The sequence below is a fragment of the Heterodontus francisci genome, chromosome 42, assembly GCF_036365525.1.
Source record: "Heterodontus francisci isolate sHetFra1 chromosome 42, sHetFra1.hap1, whole genome shotgun sequence".
Classification (NCBI taxonomy): domain Eukaryota; kingdom Metazoa; phylum Chordata; class Chondrichthyes; order Heterodontiformes; family Heterodontidae; genus Heterodontus; species Heterodontus francisci.
Window position 1 is genome coordinate 7,274,328 of NC_090412.1, and position 22,221 is coordinate 7,296,548.

The 22,221-nt window shown below is 40.3% G+C and overlaps 1 protein-coding gene across 3 annotated transcripts in view; it reads right to left on the reverse strand.

Annotated features, from left to right (window-relative positions):
- micu1 (mitochondrial calcium uptake 1) overlaps positions 1-21,561 on the reverse strand; it is a 93,734-nt gene extending 72,173 nt beyond the window's left edge. The window contains exons 1-2 of one of the 3 annotated variants that reach the window (XM_068020453.1): positions 21,442-21,561; positions 10,962-11,044 (exon numbers count right to left, since the gene is read on the reverse strand). The gene's annotated coding sequence lies outside the window, so the exon portion shown is untranslated. The remainder of the gene's footprint in view (positions 1-10,961; positions 11,045-21,441) is intronic. The other 2 variants (XM_068020455.1, XM_068020454.1) reach the window with 2 other exon arrangements.
- Positions 21,562-22,221: the final 660 nt, after the last annotated feature.

Here is a 22,221-nt window from a genome sequence, read left to right on the forward strand (position 1 = left end):
TTACTTATTTAAGAACAAGAAAGGAAATGCTGTAAACTGTAGTAGATTTAAAGGAAAAATGGACAGAATCACAGAAAATGATGCCGAGAATATGGGAAAAATTCAAGAGTCTCATTAATTGGAGCAGATTTTGTTTTATTCAGCTACCATAAAACAGGGGGCTTTCAAAGTATTCAAAGTAACCTGAAAAGGGGAGGGTGGCAGGTAGAAGATAATCACACTTTGCAATCAGTCTCCAGCAGGTGTGAGCCTTAGACGTTGTTCCAGTTTTTGCTAAATTCCTGCTCTTGCTCTTTTCTTTTAAAAAAAAAGAACAATTTTTCTATGTATATGCAGTTTCTATTTTCACATTAGACCAGCCAATTGCAAATTTCTCTCCAAATGGACAAACCAATCACACCTTTGAACTAAAATGCAGTGGAAAGTCACTATTAAAACAATGATTCATTTTGTAACGGCTTTTCAAATGTTTTCTGAGGGAGACGACAGGATACTCCAGTAAAATAAGGCCAATGTTATTTCACACTCAGTGTCAGCTTATCTCACTGGGAAATTGGTAATAGGTGTATTTACCGAGACGTCAAAACACTCGAAGGGCTGAAAGCGAGTTCAAAAACAGGAGGCCAATACCCTGAAGATATATTCATATTGCAGTGATCCATTTGCCTCCTGACACACAGGGATTGCTCATGCCTCTCCACCACTATCACAAAATAAACTTGCTGAATGTCTCAAGATCAATGACTGAGGAGGCCCACACTTCTTCCCAATTGCAAGTCTTAGCCAATCAGGCAAGTTTATCTTTGCCACAAGCTACACAGGACCCATGTGTCAGGTGGTGGTAGCATTGCCATGGCATTGCTGCAAAATAAAAGTGGCTTTGAGGTTCCTGTGCCACTCTTGTCTATAAACAAAAACAGGTCACCTTTTCCCAGACCTTGGCCAATCCCACCACCACCCACCAACCCCCCTGCCACCCACACCCCCCACCCCAATTCTGCAATGAGGTGTTCACATGCGCACAATAGCATTCTGCCCTACAACATACCTCCCTAAGGGATGCAACTAACACCCACCTCACTACAACTAGAGACTCAGAGCAGAAAACCATCTAACTCTGGATCTCTTCCCTCCACCTTGCTACCTCTCTTTACCTTCAAAGGTCTCCTTCCAACCTACCTCTTTGACCACCCTCCTCAACTACATTTTCATTCTTACTTAATCCTGACACCCAACTACAAAACATTGGAGATACTTTACTCATAGGTGCTAGATAAATTGAAATTGCTCATGTACAGTACAGCAGTCCTCCTCAAACCGGGGTCCGTGGACCCCTGGGAGTCCGTACAGACTTTCCAGGAGGTCCGCAAAGTAACATGAAAGTGCTTACTGACCATTTAAGGAAATGAGTGGCAGCTGCAGGCAGGTGTGGTGCAAGTTGGGAGGTGGGTGCAGAGTTTGGCTGCCACATTTAATAGAGTGGGCTGGCTGTCTCCTCGAGGAGGGGAGCGCAGAAGGATCGACAGACACTGTAGTGAGAAGCAGGCACATGCACTTCACTCATATCTTTAAGTAAATACTTGTCTTCTTAAAACCATTTTAAAACACACTTTATATGCAGCATTTTTATATCGAGTATTATATACTATAATTTAGATGGGGGGGAGGATGTCTGTGATCGCTCATTCATTTGAAAAAGGGGGTTCTTCAACCAAAAACATTTGATAACCACTGCACTACAGTACGAAATTTATGGCCTTAATACGTGCTTCATATCAAGACCAGTGACAAAAAGGACTTGCCGCAGTATTTAGCAGTGAGAGGAAATAAATTACCACAGCAGCAATTTTTACCTCCAAAATAACTGTCGTCAAAAATTGCTCAAGATGTCCAATTGTAAGCTTGAGAAATAGTTTTAAGAACATTAAGTACATTATTAAACAGGAGAATGTATGAGGTCACACAGTGAAAACAAGTTAAATTTAAAAGTGCTAATTGGAACTTAATGATCCTAAGAAAATACAGGTCAGAAAGCACAGCAAGCCCTAAATTCTGTTAACTAAATATTGCATTTTATTTAGATGAATTCACATCTCCCTATCCACTGACAATTAGATTTACAAAGATTAACTAAGGATTAATTATGCATACAGGAGGTAGATAAGCTTCAATTTTTTCCCAAAACAACAGCATTAAAAAATTGCAGTCCACGCCAACCTTTCATTTAAGAATAGACAGACTATGCTTAAATGGGTATCAAGACAAGGCTGATATTTATTCAAAAAATAAAGCAAATTCTGAAATTTCCTCTGCATTCTGTTCTCAAATTCTATTGTATAAGTTTCTTTTGGGCCTCCTTATCTCGAGAGACAATGGATACGCGCCTGGAGGTGGTCAGTGGTTTGTGAAGCAGCGCCTGGAGTGGCTATAAAGGCCAATTCTGGAGTGACAGGCTCTTCCACAGGTGCTGCAGAGAAATTTGTTTGTTGGGGCTGTTGCACAGTTGGCTCTCCCCTTGCGCCTCTGTCTTTTTTCCTGCCAACTACTAAGTCTCTTCGACTCGCCACAATTTAGCCCTGTCTTTATGGCTGCCCGCCAGCTCTGGCGAATGCTGGCAACTGACTCCCACGACTTGTGATCAATGTCACACGATTTCATGTCGCGTTTGCAGACGTCTTTATAACGGAGACATGGACGGCCGGTGGGTCTGATACCAGTGGCGAGCTCGCTGTACAATGTGTCTTTGGGGATCCTGCCATCTTCCATGCGGCTCACATGGCCAAGCCATCTCAAGCGCCGCTGACTCAGTAGTGTGTATAAGCTGGGGATGTTGGCCGCTTCAAGGACTTCTGTGTTGGAAATATAGTCCTGCCACCTGATGCCAAGTATAAGTATTGTATAAGTATCTGGAGAAAAGGTTGCAAAACATTGCAGAGTTAGGAGCATTTTGACTGTTATTCTCAACAGACTTGAGCTCCTAACCTCAGTCATGCCGTATGACAGAGCTCCAGACACAGCTCGGAAAATCTTCATGGAGGAAGGGAACTGAAGGAGAGACAAATTTAACAAATCCAAGGAGACCTCCACCTCAAAATGATCCTGAGGGGCAGGGCTGTGGGAAGGTACAGCTCTAAATTGTCTAGTACTGGAGGAATTTGTATACAGAAAGAGCAACCCTGAAAGTACTTGGGAGAGGAAGAGGCTCTGTGTTGTTGACCTATGCCACATTTCGGCATTCCGTTTCAACTGTTGGGAGTTTGTTGTTCAATGCTTTACAAAGAATGCCCTTTTTTTTTTTGAGTATTTAAAATGTTGTGACAACCTATGGTGAAAGGTTCCTGATCATCGTGAACTCAATCTCGTCAATAATTTGATGGTGATAAAAAGCTCCTTAACCAATTTCCCAGGTTGCTAAACTATCCCAAACCTATATAGAGCTGTCTGACTTCTAGATCTACACCTCAATTTTCAGCAAACATCCAGAATTTGGAAAGATATTACATTGATTTTATGATTTCTTAAAATTACTTCTGAAACAAAAATCAGGATAATATGTTCATTGATTTGTTCAGTTTAATTCCATTGTCTACAATGCTGTGATTTTAAACATTACTAAAGGCTGTCACAGCTGATAATATCAACTGTAATGTTGCAATATATCAATAAGAGATTAGTTAACATTCTTCACAATGAAAATGAACTAATTCAGCCTATCGACAATCTTGTTGATTTTAGACCTTCCCTGCCCAAATGGATTGTTATTGAAAATAGACACCAGATATCATAGAAAATATGCCACAATCACCAAATTGTTTAATAAACAAAAATTACTGCACTGAAGCCCTACTTAGATCAGGACACCGAAGTTACTCCAAATGACTGAACATCAACTTACTCTTAGTCCCGTTTACACAATAACAGTACAAAGCTGGCCGATTTGCTGACACAGCTAGGAACATCAATGCAGTGGAAGTAAGCACTTCCAACATTCAAAGAGTTCTTGAATTTCAGGTTTTGTGCGGTAATTGTTTATCTGTGGCCTCTGGGACCTGATGGTGTGCAATATTTTTGATCTTAATATCATCTGCAATCTTTCAACATTATGCACTCTATACCCAAGTCTAGGTCATTAGTATCCATCAAAAAGAGCAGTGGTCCCAATACCGAGCCCGAGGGAACATCACTGTATACTTCCCTCCAGTCTGAAAAACAACCCTTCACCATTACTCTCTGCTTTCTGCCCTTTAACCAATTTGGTACCCATCTTGCCACTATCCCTGTAATCCCATGGGTTTTAATTTTTCTAATTAGCAAATATATTATGACAGTAGGGAAGAAGAGAGTTTAAAAAAAAACTAAAATGGAATGTGAATAGGAGCGCTGTTATTCAACTTGAGAAGGATAATGTACACATTGAAAAAGCAATTTTTGACTGCAGCCATTGTACTGGACTACTAGATCACCTCAGTATTGGTATCACAAAACTACAAACATTGTAGAATTTTTAGTTTAGTAATATTGATCCTGAGAGATGCTAAGTGTAGACATTTGTGCCATTTCTTTAAATTCCACAACATCTAATTGTGCAAAACCATCAATAGCCCACTACCCCACGCTCCGTCACCCACCCTGACAAACCAATGTGATGTGCTTCTCTTAACCACAATGGAGGAACAAGGCAGGATATTGAGGCAAGTGGTGTTTATACATGCAAACAATAAAGCATTCTTTCCAAAGAACAGACCACAGTTACTAAGAGATAACTTTGTCTTATGATTATGCAGCATTTTGTCATTCATATCAACAGCTTGGTGACAATAATGATATCCACTGAAGTAAACTAGTTTATTTGCTTGATAAGTTACAAAAATTTTCCACCTTAGAAAGCATTTTAATAGATGATCAGGTAACATTCTAAAAGTCTCACTGTGATCCACTGATCTCTAATCATCTTTTAACAGCCATTTGAATCATCATCTTAGTCAAGTCACCTGTAATAAGATTCATTGCAACACTATACGAATCCAATGTACAGAAGTGAAAAGACACTGTGGGAGTTTACTGCATTTCAGCTCATATCATGTTTCCAGTACTCACCTCTGTGCATAAACATCACCATGAAATAAAACTGCTCAATGACACTGAGCATTGCATATCTAGCACCACAATTGGAAGGGTATACAAAGTTATCAATAATTTAAATAAAAGGTGAAAGTAAAAGACCCATAGTCCAGGCCAGTGAAGTTGAATGGACAAAAAGATATGCGGTAAGCCAGGAAGTAGTAGTGAGTTGTTGCAAAGTGTAGGTTTTAAAACTCTAGGAGCAAGAATGAGGGAGATAGGAATTAGCAGTTTTCATCCATTCAAAGAACTAGTTGAAAGTAGAAGACTATGATGAGTTTATTCCAACTTAGGTAAATTCACAGGTACCAATGGAGCTTAAAAGGAATATGATGAAAGTTCACAGGATTGCTGACAGTAGTAATATCAATAAATTAGTGAGACACACATTCCAGTTTACAATAGAGTGACAGAAAGAGGTCAGAGGCTAGAGGCGAGATGGGGATACGAACATATGAAATTAGGAGTAGGCCACTCGACCCCTCAAGCCTAATGAACTGATTACTCCACATTTCCACCTACCCCCAATAACCTTTCACCCCCTTGCTTATCAAGAATCTATCTACCTATGCCTTAAAAATATTCAAAGACTGTCATTCCACTGTCTTTTGAGGAAGAGAATTCCGAAGACTTACGACCTTCTGAGAGAAAAAATTTCTCCTCATCTCTGTCTTAAATTTTTAAACAATGACCCCTAGTTCTAGATTCTCCCACAAGGGAAACATCCTTTCCACATCCACCCTGTCAAGACCCCTCAGGATCTTATATGTTTCAATCAAATCGCCTCTTACTCTTCTAAATTCCAGCAGATACAAGCCTAGCCTGTCCAGTCTTTCCTCATAAGACAGTCCACCCATTCCAGGTATTAGTCTAGTAAACCTTCTCCGTACTGCCTCCAATGCATTTACATCCTTCCTTAAATTAGGAGACCAGTACTGTACACAGTACTCCAGGTGTGGCCTCACCAATGCCCTATATAGCTGAAGTATAACCTCCCTACTTTTGTATTCAATTCCCCTTGTGATAAACGATAACATTCTATTATCTTTCCTAATTACGTGCTGTACCTGCATTCTAATCTTTTGCGATTCATGCACTCGGACACCCAGATCCCTCTATATCTCAGAGCTCTGCAATCTCTCCCCATTTAGATAATATGCTTCTTTTTTATTCTTCCTGCCAAAGTGGACAATTTCATCATTTTCCACATTATACTCCATTTGCCAAGTCTTTGCCCACTCACTTAACATATCTATATCCCAATGTAGCCTCCTTATGTCCTCTTCACAAGTTACTTTCCTACCTACCTTTATATCATCAGCAAATTTAGCAACCATACTTTCGGTCCCTTCCTCTAAGTCATTTATAAAAAGTTGAGGTCCCAGCACAGATCCCTGTGGCACACCATTTGTTGCATCTTGCCAACCAGAAAATTACCCATTTATGTTTACTCTCTGTTTCCTGTTAGCCAATCAATCTTCTATCCACGCCAATATGTTACCCCCTACACCATGAGCTTTTATTTTCTGCAATATCCTTTGATGTGGCACCTTATCAAATGCCTTTTGGAAATCCAAATACAATACATCCACCGGTTTCCCTTTTTCCACAGCACATGTAACTCCCTCAAAGAGCTCCGATAAATTGGTTAAACATGATTTCCCTTTCATAAAACCATGTTGACTCTGCCTGATTACCTTCAATTTTTCTAAATGCTCTACTATAACATCTTTAATAATAGCTTCTAACATTTTCCCCAAGACAGATGTTAAGCTAACTGGCCTGCAGTTTCTTGCTTTTTGTCTCCCTCCCTTTTTGAATAAAGGAGTTACATTCACTATTTTCCAATCTAAAGGAACCTTCCTCAAATCTAGGGAATCTTGGAAAATTAAAACTAATGCATCAACTATCTCACTAGCCACTTCTTTTAACACCCTCGGATGAAGTCCATCAGGACCTGGGGACTTGTCAGCCTGCAGCTTCAACAATTTGTTCAGTACCACTTCCCTGGTGATTGTAATTTTCTTGAGTTCCCTCCCTTCCATTTCCTGACTTACAGCTAAAACTGAGATGTTACTTGTATCCTCAATAGTGAAGACCGATGCAAAATATCGGCTCAATTCATCTGCCATCTCCTTATTATCCATTATTAATTCCCCAGATTCACTTTTTATAGGACAAACACTCACTTTAACTTTTCTTTTTTAAATATCTGTAGAAACTCTTAGTATCTGTCTTTATATTTCTAGCTAGCTTTCTCTCGTACTCTAATTTTACCTTCCTTATCAATCTTGTAGTCATTCTTTGTTTTTTTAAATATTCTGTCCAACCTTCTGACCTGCCTCCCATCTTTGTGCAATTATAGGCTTTTTCTTTAAGTTTGATACTATCTTTAACTGTTTTAGTTAACCATGGATGATGGGTCCCACCCTTGGAATTTTTCTCTCGTTGAAATGTATCTATTCTGTATATTCTGAAATATCCCCTTAAATGTCTGCCACTGCATCTCTATTGACCTATCCCTTAACCTGATTTGCCAGTTCACTTTAGCAAGCTCCGCTTTCATGCCCTCATAATTTCCCTTATTTAAGTTTAAAATACTAGTCTTGGAGCCACTCTTCTCTCCCTCAAACTGAATGTAAAATTCAATCATGTTATGATCGCTGCTATCTCGGAGTGCCTTAACTATGAGGTCATGAATTAATCCTATCTCGTTGCACAATACCAGTCTAGTATAGCCTGCTCTCTATTGTGCTAATACCATCATTAATTAACAGAGCTACCCCTCCACCTTTTCCTAGCTTCCTGTCCTTCCTACATGCCACATATCCGTCAATATTCAGGTCCCAATCTATGTCATCCTGCAACCATGTCTCTGTAATGGCTATCAGATCGTACTTATTTATTTCCATTTGCGCTCTCAATTCATCTGTTTTGTTTCAAATGCCATGTAGCTGAATGCACAGCACCTTTAGTTGTGTCCTTTTATTATTTTTGTAACCTCTAGCCTTATCTGTTGATTTACTCTTCGATTTGTATGCTCTGTCCCTTCCTGTCACAGTCTATTTATCATTTCCCATATTAATACCTTTCTCTTTTGCCTTGTCGCTACTCCTTGAATTACCATTTCTTCCCAAATTTGATCCCTTGCCCCCACTATTCAGTTTAAAATTCCCTAGTTAATCGGCTCACTAGATGGGTTCAGGTGTAGACCGTCCCAACGGTACAGCCATCACTTTGCCCAGTACTGGTGCCAGTGCCCCATGAACCGGAACTCACTTCTATCACACCAGTCTTTGAGCCACACATTAATTTCTCTAATCTTATTTGCCCTATGCCAATTTGCACGTGCCTCAGATAATAATCCAGAGATTATTACCTTTGAGGTTCTGCTTCTTAATTTGGCGCCTAGTTCCTCATACTGACTACGCAGAACCTCTTTCCTTGTCCTGCCTATGTCGTTGGTACCTACACAGACCACGACAACTGGATCCTCCCCCTCCCACTGTAAATTCCTCTTCAGACCTGAGCAGATGTCCCAAACCCTGGCACCGAGCAGGCAACATGGCCATCTGGACTCTCGCTCTTGGCTGCAGTGAACAGTGTCAATCCCCCGAACTATACTGTCCCCTACTACCACTACATTCCTTTTTTCTCCCTCCACTTGAATGGCTTCCTGTACCATGGTGCCACAGTCAGGTTGCTCATCCACCGTGCAGCCCCCACTCTCATCCAAACAAGCCGAAAGAACCTCAAACCTGTTGGTCAATCACAAAGGTTGAGGCTCCTGCACTCCTGCCCTCTGGGTCCCCTTACCTGCCTCAGCTGCAGCCACACTCTCCTGTCCCTGACCAAATCAGAAGTCCCAATCCTAAGGGGTATGACCGCCTCCTGGTACAAAAGGTCCAGGTAACTTTCCCCCTCCCTGACGTGTCGCAGTGTCTGCGGCTTGGACTCCAGTTCAATGACTCTGAGCCGAAGCTTTTCGAGCCGCAAACACTTACTGCAAACGTGTTTGCCCTGCATCCAGGAGCTCCCACATGCTGCAGCCGTGACACATCACCTGTACTGCCATCCTTAATGTGTTTTAATTAACTACTTAACTAGTTTATTCAATTATTTTATTTTCCTTTTTTTTAAAAATATATTTTATTAAGCTTACCACTAGTTCCTTTACTATTTTAAAAGGTTAGGATTAGAATGGACCTTAATCACTTACCAGATACTCACCAAACGGGTAGCTTCTTCCCTGTTCTCTCTGTCGATTGTGACTTCACTCTGATGTCACTTTTCGATTTTTCCCCTGCTCCGGCTCCTCGGGCTGTGCTCCACTCTTCCACTCTCTCTGGCTCCAGTCTCCAACTCTTGATTTGGCGCGCTTTTTAAACCTTCAGCTCCTCGGGCTGTGCTCTGCTCTCCTCTCCCACTCTCTCAGACTCCGATCATTTGATCATAAGACAAGCTTTTTTGTTGTCTGCTATCCAGGAGTATGAGAGTTACTAAAGGCCACCCCAGCAAGAAAGCAACATCTAAGTATTAGTGGATGGATTTACGCTTTCAAGAATTAAGTGTCGTTGAGGTTAGAAATGGCATTTGGTGTGAATTAGGAAATTCAGTTTCTTTGATGCAACTTCAGCAGTGGAGATGTGGGAGTTGCAACTGAGGTCAGAGAAGATAATGAGATCAGAATTTTGATAGGAGAAGGAAGAAAAAGGTGGAGGAAACAAAGGAAAGAGTGGGAGCTGTTGATTAGACTTTGAAGAAGTAAGTGTATCTTTCAGGAATTGAAAGAAAGTAATGTTTTTAAACTTTCTTACACAAGGATACAAAGGAACATTAAGATTACAGAATAAGACAGAATGAACTGTACAGGTTAAGATTTGAGAGATACATGTCATGTATGTCATGCCATCATTGTAGAAGCACATTACATGATTAACAGGGGAGAAAAATTGGGAATTATTTTGCACGAAAGAAACCTGTGACTTCTCCACCTCAGTTCTTATGTGTGAACAAACTCAAGCTATCTTCAGATAGATATTAGCTACAATTTCCTGACCAACATTTTGCAGATGTTAGTGCTCAGTACATGGCAACTGAATTTCAACTGACATTTAAGCTGCTTTTCTGAAAAGTGTTGTGCTTGGATTAGAATTCACATGAACCACAGACATAAAAAGTCTATTTGAAAATGAACACTGTATCCATCAACATTCATGAAATAATCCAATCTAAAATATAAACATGTTTTACACAACAACGACTGGACTCCAAAAACATGGTGCCTTATCTGGGTAACATTTATCAGGGGGCCGATGATATTGGGGGCACTGAACATTAAAGTCACTGTTATGGCTGGATGCCCAATTCTGCATAAAAGGAGGAAAGTGTTGAAATATAAATGCACTTCAATATAGGTTAGAGCATTAAACAGCCAAGGGTATGATAGCATAGTGGTTATGTTACTGGATTAGTAATACCCTCTGAAATGGCTGAACAGGTCACTCAATTCTATTCAAGAAGGCAACTCACCAACACCTTTTCAAGGGCAATTAAAGGATGGGAAATAAATGAGTTACTTGAATTAATTGAAATGCCACCTGATACATTTAACAGCCACCAAAGGAATGGCTGGTCCATATGCCCAAGTTCCAAAATCTGAAAATGATCACATTGTACTAAACCTCCAACACCCCTCAATCACTCCTTTTTTCCAAAACCCTTTCCAGTTTACTCCTGAATTTGTCCACGAGACCTGCCTCCACTGCTTGGCACAATGGAATTCCATGCTTGCACTGGCATAAGTTGGCTGAATATACCATAATATGAATGCCACATACCTCACTTGCTTTATGCTTCCCAATGGAAGTCAAGCTTCTCGACACACTTGGAAAGTTGCTGTCAGCACCGTTCCAATTACAATCTGCAAACAGAAAATGGACTGAATTTTCGCAAGAACAGAAAATATACAGAATATGCAACCAACATGTCTGGAGAGAAATTTTGGGCAAGTCAACTCAACGTTCAACAGTTTGTTAATGGTACAACAAAATGATTTTTAAAAAAGACTGGCAATTAGAAGCATGGAAAGTGGGAATAAAAAACCACATTCTAAGTATTGAGGAAGAAGAGAATAAAACATACATAAAATCCTGTGGGGTGCTTTCCAACCTGCAAAGGGCTGCTGCAAAGATCAGACATCACAAGGAGTACTGAATAGTGTCGAAAGTACAAGTAGCCAAAAGGATTTTCAAAAAGAAAATTGGAACATTGTCTCTTTATTGGCAGCTGTTTGTTGACTATTGATCGTTTGTTTTTGAACTTCCTCAGTAATTTTTCATTTGAAAATTATGTACTTGCTTTGCCAACTTTTGGTACATTCCCTGCCAGGTGTGATTTGTTCCTGCTTTATGGTTGAAATTGAGTCCATCTGATGCGAGTACAATACATACTTGGCATATGAAATGTGAGAGACACAAGACACAAAAGACAGCAGATAAATCAATTTTCATCCAATTTTATTCAAAAAGCAGAGATTTAAAGCTGCAATAATGCACCAAAAAAACATTGATCAAAACAGACATTCTTCCAATACTAGTTCAAAGCATAAATGAATTTTAATCGTTCTTTTTGCACATTAACAAGTTAGAAACTGGATGGTTTTCACATAGCAATTCCTCAGAGTACCACTGATTGTATCAGAGCATCCTTCTGTTACTAAATGGTGACAACACAGTATTGTTTGCAGAGGTACATGGAAATCTCGTTTCAATTTTTCCCCTTTCAGGGTAACACAGAAAAACTCCTTCTTGCTCAATTATTACAACTTACACAGTGCTCTCTGAAAACGTCCAAGGCACTTCACAGGAGATCAAAGATATGTCCCCAGGTTCGGTCAGACAAGGTGCCGACAGCATTTTGGCCAGGGGAGAACGGCACGTAAGGGATGGAATGGGGGATGAGGATAGCATAATCAGAGGCAGTGGCGTAGTAGTAATGTCACTGGACTAGTAATCCAGAGCTCAAGGCTAGATTAGCAAATTTGCAGACGACACTAAGATTGGTGGAGTAGCAGATAGCGAAGGGGATTGTCAGAGAATACAGCAGAATATAGATAGATTGGAGAGTTGGGCAGAGAAATGGCAGATGGAGTTCAATCAGGGCAAATGCGAGGTGATGCATTTTGGAAGATCCAATTCAAGAGTGAACTATACAATAAATGGAAAAGTCCTGGGGAAAATTGATGTACAGAGAGATTTGGGTGTTCAGGTCCATTGTTCCCTGAAGGTGGCAACGCAGGTCAATAGAGTGGCCAAGAAGGCATAAGGCATGCTTTCCTTCATCGGACGGGGTATTGAGTACAAGAGTTGGCAGGTCATGTTACAGTTGTATAAGACTTTGGTTCGGCCACATTTGGAATACTGCGTGCAGTTCTGGTCGCCACATTACCAAAAGGATGTAGATGCTTTGGAGAGGGTGCTGAGGAGGTTCACCAGGATGTTGCCTGGTATGGAGGGCGCTAGCTATGAAGAGAGGTTGAGCAGATTAGGATTATTTTCATTAGAAAGACGGAAGTTGAGGGGGGGACCTGATTGAGGTGTACAAAATCATGAGAGGTATAGACAGGGTGGATAGCAAGAAGCTTTTTCCCCAGAGTGGGGGATTCAATTACTAGGGGTCACGAGTCCAAAGTGAGAGGGGAAAAGTTTAGGGGGGATATGCGTGGAAAGTTCTTTACGCAGAGGGTGGTGGGTGCCTGGAATGCGTTGCCAGCGGAGGTGGTAGACGCGGGCACGATAGCGTCTTTTAAGATGTATCTAGACAGATACATGAATGGGCAGGAAGCAAAGAGATACAGACCCTTAGAAAATAGGCAACAGGTTTAGATAGAGGATCTGGATCGGCGCAGGCTTGGAGGGCCGAAGGGCCTGTTCCTGTGCTGTAATTTTCTTTGTTCTTTTGTTCTTTGTTCTAATGCTCTGGGGACATGGGTTCATACCCTACCACGGCAGATGGTGAAATTTGAATTCAATTAATAAATCTGGAATTAAAAGCTAGTCTAATGGTGGCCATGGTCGATTGTTGTAAAAACCCATCTGGTTCACTAATGTCCTTTAGGGAAGGATATCTGCCGTCCTTACCTGGTCCGGCCTATATGTGACTCCAGACCCACAGCAATGTGGTTGACTCTTAATGCCCTCTGAAATGGCCTAGCAAGCCACTCAGTTGTCAAGGGCAATTAGGGATGGGCAATAAATGTTGGCCTAGTCAGCGATGCCCACATCCCACAAATGAATAAAAAAAAATAAAAAACACACCAGCAATTGAAAATTGGGCCTTTGTGCCATACATGTTTTATTGATACACCAGACATGTCTTTGTCCAGAAGCCCATTGAGAGGGCTAATTTTCCCCCTCCTCAAAGACATCTATTCCTTGTTGGAAGACCATTTGATGGACAAAGGGCACCCTTCAGTACCTCGACCATTTGCCCATCATTCACATGTGAATGAACAGTGCGTGTTGACAGGCTATTCAACTACAAGAGACCATCATGGTCAAGATCGATTGGGTTCTCACAGGGCATCCACACTTTTAAACTTTTAGAAGGAACACTGGCTGATTTTCCCCATGGTAGCCCAAGGCTGCTGAGCCAACTGTGGTACCACTATTGCTGTTCCAGCTAATATCAGCTAGCTTAGCAGAGAATGTGGAACAAACCCAGGGCCTTCCTGACCTTTATATCTCAGCTACTCACTGGATAAACAGTCATCAAAGGCAGCCTGGGTCTTTTCTTTTAATGTTTAATCTCTCTGCTTATATTTTCCTTCAAGTCTATTATACTTAATGCCCAACTTTTGTCTTGCCTTGGTTTTGTATACACTTCCTCCATTTCCTTAGGCTATTCAGACCTTTTCTGCTACATGGTATACATAATTTAAAAAAAAGTATGATCCTTGATAGGTATATTGGGCCTAGTGTAGGTAGGTGGTAGGGGAATTGAGGGGATGTGATAGGAATATGGGATTAATGTAGGATTAGTATAAATGGGTGGTTGTTGGTCGGCACAGACTCGGTGGGCCGAAGGGCCTGTTTCAGTGCTGTATCTCTAAATAAATAAATAACCCATGTCTTAAATCTAACTTTTGGTAGCACACAAACCTGGCAGTAGAAATTATGCAACTATGGGTGAAGCAGTATCTTTCAAACTACCGCAATGCTCCAAGTGTGTTTACAGCAGTGGGATAGCGATTCTGAATTGCACAGTAGTTAATTTGTATCCTTTATATATGGTATTTTGTTACACAATCTTTCTCCCTTACATTATAGCTTCTGACTAGCAACACCAACTACAGCATGCAGAATATGATTATAAAATAGCAATTATTGAATTCCTAACACAAGAAGTAAACAAAGCCAGATGCGGGACAGATATAAACTGCCAAATCCAAATTAGAGGACTCTTAAAACAATCGTGCCACAAGCGAAATTCTGAATGTCATACACTACATTAATAGACAAATGGTTGAAACAGTCGACGAAAGTAATTTCACTGCCAAGATTTCACCCTACAAGATTTGGGGGTTAACCTTTGTTGAAACATAATCAAACACAAGGGAAGGAGGAAATCCAGTGTACTGATTATACTGCTGTAACCAAAGCATTTGGGACTTTCACAATGGCCTGAAAAAAGCAATTCACTCAGTATTTTTAGTTTATTAAAAAAAATACAGGCTAGATAACCTCTGCATGTCTTTGATCTACCGCAATTAAGACCGATGCCCGAACTCCCAAATTCTGATGCAGTCCTGACACCTTCATGCTTCATATTCCCCTTCACTAATTTTTGACCTAACCACATTGACCGCCATATCACCATCAAAAACTAGGGGCCCCTTTTGTACTGCCATCTTTTGAACAGGACCTTGAATGTCGCAAAGTTCAGATCAGGACTTACAGTGGACCACCACGATGAACACACAGAATTAATGGCAGGGAGCAAACAGCAGAACCAGATATTTGAAAAATATTCCAAGTTATTAGACAATGGCAGTACTTTTGGCAGGGCATAAGCAATTTTTCTGCACATTACCAGCCAGTGGAAAGAATTACTAGGCATCTCTCCTATAAATCAAGAAGCTTTGGTAGAACTTGGTAGACTTAAAAGATATCAATAGTTATCTCTCTAATAAACTGCCTACTTCAAGAACTGTCAGTGTCTAGCATGCCAAGTTTTGATTTTGGTTATTACAAAAAAAAAGGAGCAACCCTTTTTGACAATTTTCAGTTTTCAAAGGACTGGATTGTAGTGATAGTTCTACACTTGGCAACACAGACAAGATACAGACCAAACTAAAATTTCACAGTATTTGGGATTTTATTGCTACCAGACTTTCCATTGCAGGTGAGGTCCTTGAAATCCAAAGTCATTTGGCAATGAGCTGTTTTTGTTGAAAAGTAACCATCATTGCCACTGTTAAATTAAAGAGGCTTGGCAATAACTTAGAACCAGTTTAGTCACTGAAAAGAAACCGGACCACAGATTGCCACCATCTTTTCAACAATTTGCTTGAACAATGTAGTGAGAATTTTCATTGATATGCACACTGTTTAAATGCAGCTGCTGAAAACACTGCAGTAATTCCCTGTCTGTTTCCATCTTATCCCGGCCAGGTAGTTCGTTAGTATTCAAGAAATGGCATCTGAACCTATTCTCCCTTTGGAACATCTATTTTATTATTGAATGCCTCGAGCTTTACAAACATTTAAGGTGTGCAAGTTGCCCCCCATCCACACTTTTAGAAATATAGTAAATTCCAAGAAAAATTATGCAAGAACCACCTTTACATATAAATTGATCTTAAGTTATGATTTTTTTTTTTAAATACAGAAACAGAAAGGAATATCTGTTTCTCATTCAATCACCTTAATATCAAGGGTTGAATATGGTTGACTATTGGGGAAGTAAATAAGCAATGTTTCTCACATGGCAGAATCTCAAACTTATTTTTGGAAAAGGAGCAATAGCAGGTTTTCTACCAAAATACAATCACAGCCTTATCATCATTTCACATGCTGATAGCCATCATCAATAAGGTTTTGAAACTAAGCTTGTAGCCAAGAGTAATAATCCTTTCCATTTCTGAGAAGTAATCTTACTTTGTACATCTAAAACAACCAATTTGTCTTTGTAACCTGATGCATAAAGTTGTAATGACTCAAATTTATGAACACCAGACATCGCACTGTCTCCATTATAAGGACTTGCAAAAATTTCCTCACCTTGCTTCTCAATGGAGTTGTTAAATTACTGCTCTGACACATGAAGAGCCCCACTAAACCGAGCTGGTAAGAAAAAAAAAAATTTGAAATAAAAAGAGGAAGAACTTGAAATACATCGCAAATCCATCAGACTCTGAAGAGTTTTTTTTGATGGATTCACAGCCGAGACATTAACCTATCAGAATGCATGAGTGCTAACCAGTCTTTTCTCTTGACTGATTATAGCAGAACTATGATGCTCTTCCAGAATGTTCTGTTTCAATCCTCTTACCAGGAGACCAGCTAGAACATCAGCTCATCAATAAGCCACACATCTCTCTTCCATTATCACAAACAGATATATCATAACTTCACTTCAGACTTTCTTTGATCTTCGACAATATTTTATCCCCCTGGAGACAGATAAGTTGTTTTACATAAATGGATCTGCCTCACAGCCACACGGGTACTCCTGTCATTTTAAAAATACAGCATCAGCATTCAGCTATGCGATAGTATTACTGAGAAAGTGCAGCAAACTGAGTCAACTCAGATCCATATCGAGCAGAATTCCACAAGAAATCCCAAAAGATACTGCTTGGAACGTTCTTCTGCAAGCAATTTGATTATTGGCCAGGCTTAACATATAAAAAAAATGCAAATGTTTCAGATAAATAACATGAGAAACACTAAGCAGGCATGATTGATCCTGCGGAAAAATTTGGCAGATCAGAGCACTGAGTTTCAAATTATGCTTCATTATAGTATTCTAGTAACTTTAAAATTGGGGTACAGATCTAGTGTTTAAAACCATTGGGTAGATTGTTTCTAAAACCAGTTTTTCCTACTTTCTGCCTTTCTTAATTTTAATATTGCATTTCTGAAACTTTGATGAAAGTACTGATTAAGAAATTATTCTATCACTTTTCATCTAACAAAATCTGTTGTTTGTTCCTTCTTCCAGTTAAATATTATTCAATAAACTTGATTTGTAGTTTACAGCCTGTAAATTATTGTTTATCAGAATTTGCTTTATCCAATGTTGGGAGCAAATTGGAGTTACTAATTCCAGTGAGATTAGCAGCTTAAGGGGTTTATTGCCCAACCCAGGCACATTATTTTGCATGTTGCGTATCATAGGAAACACATGTTTGCTGTCAAAAACGTTGTTGACACCAGGCACGAGAAACAGTATCTGAAGAGTGTTTGAATGATATCCGATTGTATTGACTCACACCAGATAGAAATGTGGAGACAGGTTTACAGATTGAACAACTGTTTAAACAAGACTAATTTAACGAAAGATTTAGCAGCAACTCTCCTTTAAATTTAAATGATTTGAGATGTAGAAGTATATAATTAAATGGAATTGAGAGATTTACTTTCACTTTAAACATTTTCCTCCCAGGACATTCAGTAAGGTGGAAAATGTCCATGTTTTTTTCTGAGCATTCAAATTGCTTCCTACACACTTCAAGAAAAAGCAAATTCACAAGATAAATATGGACGCATCTAGATTTTTGATTGCCTGAATCTCGCATTGGACATCTGAAAATGCTTGATATTATAATCCTCTATTAGCCTTGCAAAGAAGCAAATAAGGGGGACCTTACAGGGGTATGTAAAATACTAAAGGGAACATAAGAATGGGACCTTAATTTCTGTTTCTAAACTACAATTATAGCCTTCACTACCCTACCTAGCAGTGTGAAGTTTTTCCTAACATCAATCCAAAATAGGCTTTCACTACGCATACCAACATTCCAATGCCCTGCAGTCACACTTCAGCAAAACAATGCTCCAGATTTACTTTTTCCATTCTTACTATCGTATATCTCTTGTGTTCTCTCTCAAGGCAGAAAAAGGACCAATTATATATCCAGGATTTCACCAATGCCTGGCATCAGATTTTGAGTCGTCCAATGGTAGATTCTGACAGGTAATGGGTAAAAATGAATTGGTGCGGAAACAATTTAGCCAACACAACTTTTAAACATCATTCAGCATTTACTAAATATGCTGGTGGCACCTAGTTGCATTGCACCAACACTGCCAGGCCCTTCTGGACAAACTGTCCAACTTTTATCTTCTTTTAATGGGGTCTACTAAAACACTAACTATCAAATACACTTTTTCTCAAATTAAAAACGAGACAACCCCCACCCAAAATTGATTAGATAAAATGCAGGATGATTATGCACAACTGCCATAATTATTCTCATGATTCACCATCCACCCAAATACCATTAATTGGAAGCAATCAGCCAACCAAATAGTCCAGACATCCCAAAATACCATGCAATTATAAATAAATGATCGCACAAAACATACTGTGTTGATATTTAATGTACAATAGCAAGGTGATCAGCAGGGCAAGCAATTTGTTCAGGCTGAACTCTGAGCAGAAACTGACATTTGTACTCCCTCCAGAACTTTAGATACAAATGTAAGCAGCTCTCATTGAAGTAACAGTAGAAATGTGTTTGATTTGTTGTAATCTGTGGCACCATACAAAATCATTTGCTCCAGTGATCACAAGAAATTATGGATAAAGAGGACAGTCAATCAACCCATTTGATTCATATATTCAGGGAGATAATAACAGTCCCCTCCATTCTAACATCCAATTGCTTCTTAAATGATTCCTACACCACTTTATCTGGAAATTTATTTCACATGTCGACTACTCTTCACATGAAGAAACATTTTCTGATATCTGTCCTCAAAGTACCTTCTCTAGTTCAATCCTATGTCCATGAGTTCTACTCCCAAAGTTCAATTTAAATTGATAATCCACATTAACCTTTTCACTCATTAGTCTTGTGGCTTTTCTCTGTATACCCTCAAATACTTCAATAACTCACACTTCTGAGTAAGCAGGCTTAATTAAGGCAGTGTTCTAGATGCAGTCTCATCAGAAAACGCTAATATTTGATCTTTACCTGTTCTGACTTATATTCTACTGTTTTGTTCAGTCGCTGAACATTCTTTGGTTTTCTTGATTGCTATTTTGTATCCGTTGGACTTGTGTAGAGTCTGCTAAAATGCAAAGGTCACGTCCAGCTTCATCCTTTGGCTATTTCAATACCGTTCCAGGCAGTACACGTGAGGTCTACTTTTCTTCCCATGTGTAGCACCTAACATTTAACTGCAGCAAATTTCATCTGCCATTATTCTGCCACTTACATATCTTATCCAAAACATTGTTGTCTGAGCTGCCCCATCCAATTGCACTGCCTCTCCTTGTTTGGTTCTCATCTGTGAATTCAACCACTCTCCAGTGAGTTTCAGAATCTAGGTCTGTACCAAGCCCAAAAGACATCCCACTCAGTTCTCCACCCTACTCAGACATAATTCCTCTATTGATACACATGTTCCTATTTTTGAGCCCGTTTCCCTCAATGGTTGTAAGGGTTTCACATATCGCTTCCCTGATTAGTTATCTCTATCATTAACTTACCCAAACAGAAATATTTCCTGGTACACAGCAGCCCACTGTATTGGCAACATATAAGATGACTATCAGTATTTTAAAATATTATGAAGCTATCCTACTGTTCTACAATTTACCAAACTCCATCCCAGCAGATCAAACCTCATCCTATAAATTTATTCTCAGTTCTTGATTTGCAAACACCTACATTAATTGAAGCTGAATAGAAACTTCTCCACTGTACGGAACCACAGAGGTTTACTGCACCAAAAGGGGCCATGCCATCTGTTTGCTGAAGCAATCCAAAACTAATTCCACTGCGTTCCACTTCTCCTATCATCCTAGATTTTTCACTGTTTCAAACTTGTATTCAGTATTCCTTCAAAATATGCAAAGGTCTCTGCCACAACCACTCCCTGTGACAAAGCATTCCAAGCTCCAACAACCCTCTGACAAATAATTATTTCCAATTCTCCCACCTTCACATTTAGGGATAATTTTAAATTGACACATCCTAACCAGGGGAAGTAGTCTTCCCTATTCACTACTAAAACACGTCATACTTGCAAAACTCTCTATTACATTTCCTCTTAGCCTTATCTACGCAATTGGAAGCAGTCAAAGTATCTCAAGTTAAAACACGGCTACCCGACCCGAACCCGACGGAACCCAACGACTGGTGTCCGGTTTGGGTCGTGTCGCTCTTCTGGGTCTGGCATTTGGGCTCGGGTCGGGCCCGGTTGGACACAGTGACAGCCAGGACATCAAGACAGGAAACACTTTGCACAAGTCTGCAGTGAGCGATTCCATCCAAGGTAGAGCACAACCTCTTTAATATAATCAACTTTATTCTGGTGATCAGGTCGGGTGCGGAAAAAAAATGAAAGGACTCAGGCCAGGTCGGGCTCGGGTTGGGTTTCATTTGCAGACCCAAGCAAGCCTTTATCTTAAGTCTGTCCTCACAATTACAGTTTACCATTCTGGTAAATTTATACACATTCAGTAACTTTATATAAAATACTTCAAAGTTTGCTGCATAGACAAAGAAACATAGAAAGTTTACAGCATGGGAGAAGGCCATTCAGCCCATGGTGTCTATGCCAGCTGAAAAGGAGCTATCCAGCCTAATCCCACTTTCCAGCACTTGTAGATTACACCACTTCAAGTGCATCCAAAAAATTTTTTTAATGCAATGAGGGTTTCTGCCTCTGCCACCCTCTCAGTGTTCCAGATGGGTGAAAAAATGTCTCAACTCCCCTTCAATCCTTCTGCTAATTATTTTAAATCCATATCCCCTGGTTATTGACCTCTCTGCGAAGAGAAACAGGTTTTTCCACAAAGATACATGGGAAACCTTTAAAATGTTGCTCCATTTCTGTGGCTGTCTTTAAAGTGTGCTAAGTGATGGACCCCAGTGTTATTTTGCAGGTCAGAGGGTGGACCTGATGCCCCTCCCCTTCCTGTGATTGACAGCTGCCCCTGCAAACTGGCCGCGGGACCTCACCGTTCGGCTCCCCAGACTCCATCACAGCACAGGCCGGCACCGCCAGCGGCCCACAGGGCAGCCGGTGGGTGGGAGGGGAGCAGCCACCCGATAAACACACTGACACCACTACCTTTCCTTACCGTCTGCTCAGCGGGAGCGGCCCGTTGCCATTCCGCACCGGGAGCCTCACTGACCGAGGCAGGGTCCCCAACAACCGCCCTACGCAGCGTCAGCAGCGCCCTCTCCCGTACGTCACCGCGTAAACGTCACGCAAGCCCCCGCCCACACCGCGCTCTAATACAAGGAAGCAGACAGATGGAAAAAAGGCGGGCCGCTTCACTTAGTGAAACCCTTACCCTCGAAGTGTTAAAATCCACCTCCTGGTTCATTTTTTAAAGTTATTCAAATGCTGCAACATATTATGGAACTGTTTTCCAATGTTCTTCCTGGATTTATTGGTTTTATTAATGTGACCCACTCGTTTGGGAGAGTTTATATCAAGAAACAATTAACTGTTGTGTCAAATTATTGCAGATTGGCTTGGTGCTGTACAATTTTGGAGCTTTATTGCAGCTGCTTTCCAATGATAGGGCAGGGGAAAGACAAGAGAAACTTGGGCTTTTCAACCTTAAAAAGAGGCGACCAAGAAAGAATCGTATATAAAATACTAAATGATAAGTTAAATCCAGAACACGCTCAACTAATTGCAGCAGGAGGAGTGGACAGGGTTCAAGAGTGAAAAGTAAATTTAAGATTTCTGAGTCGTGTAGTGGAGGAGAACCCCCAGGAATTTAAGAAATAGATATTCTGATGGGCAAACAGAAGAATCGGCTTGGTTTTTTTATTGATTAAGAGCAAAATACTGCAGATGCTGGAAATCCGAAATAAAAACTGAAACTGCAAGAAACACAGTTAACATC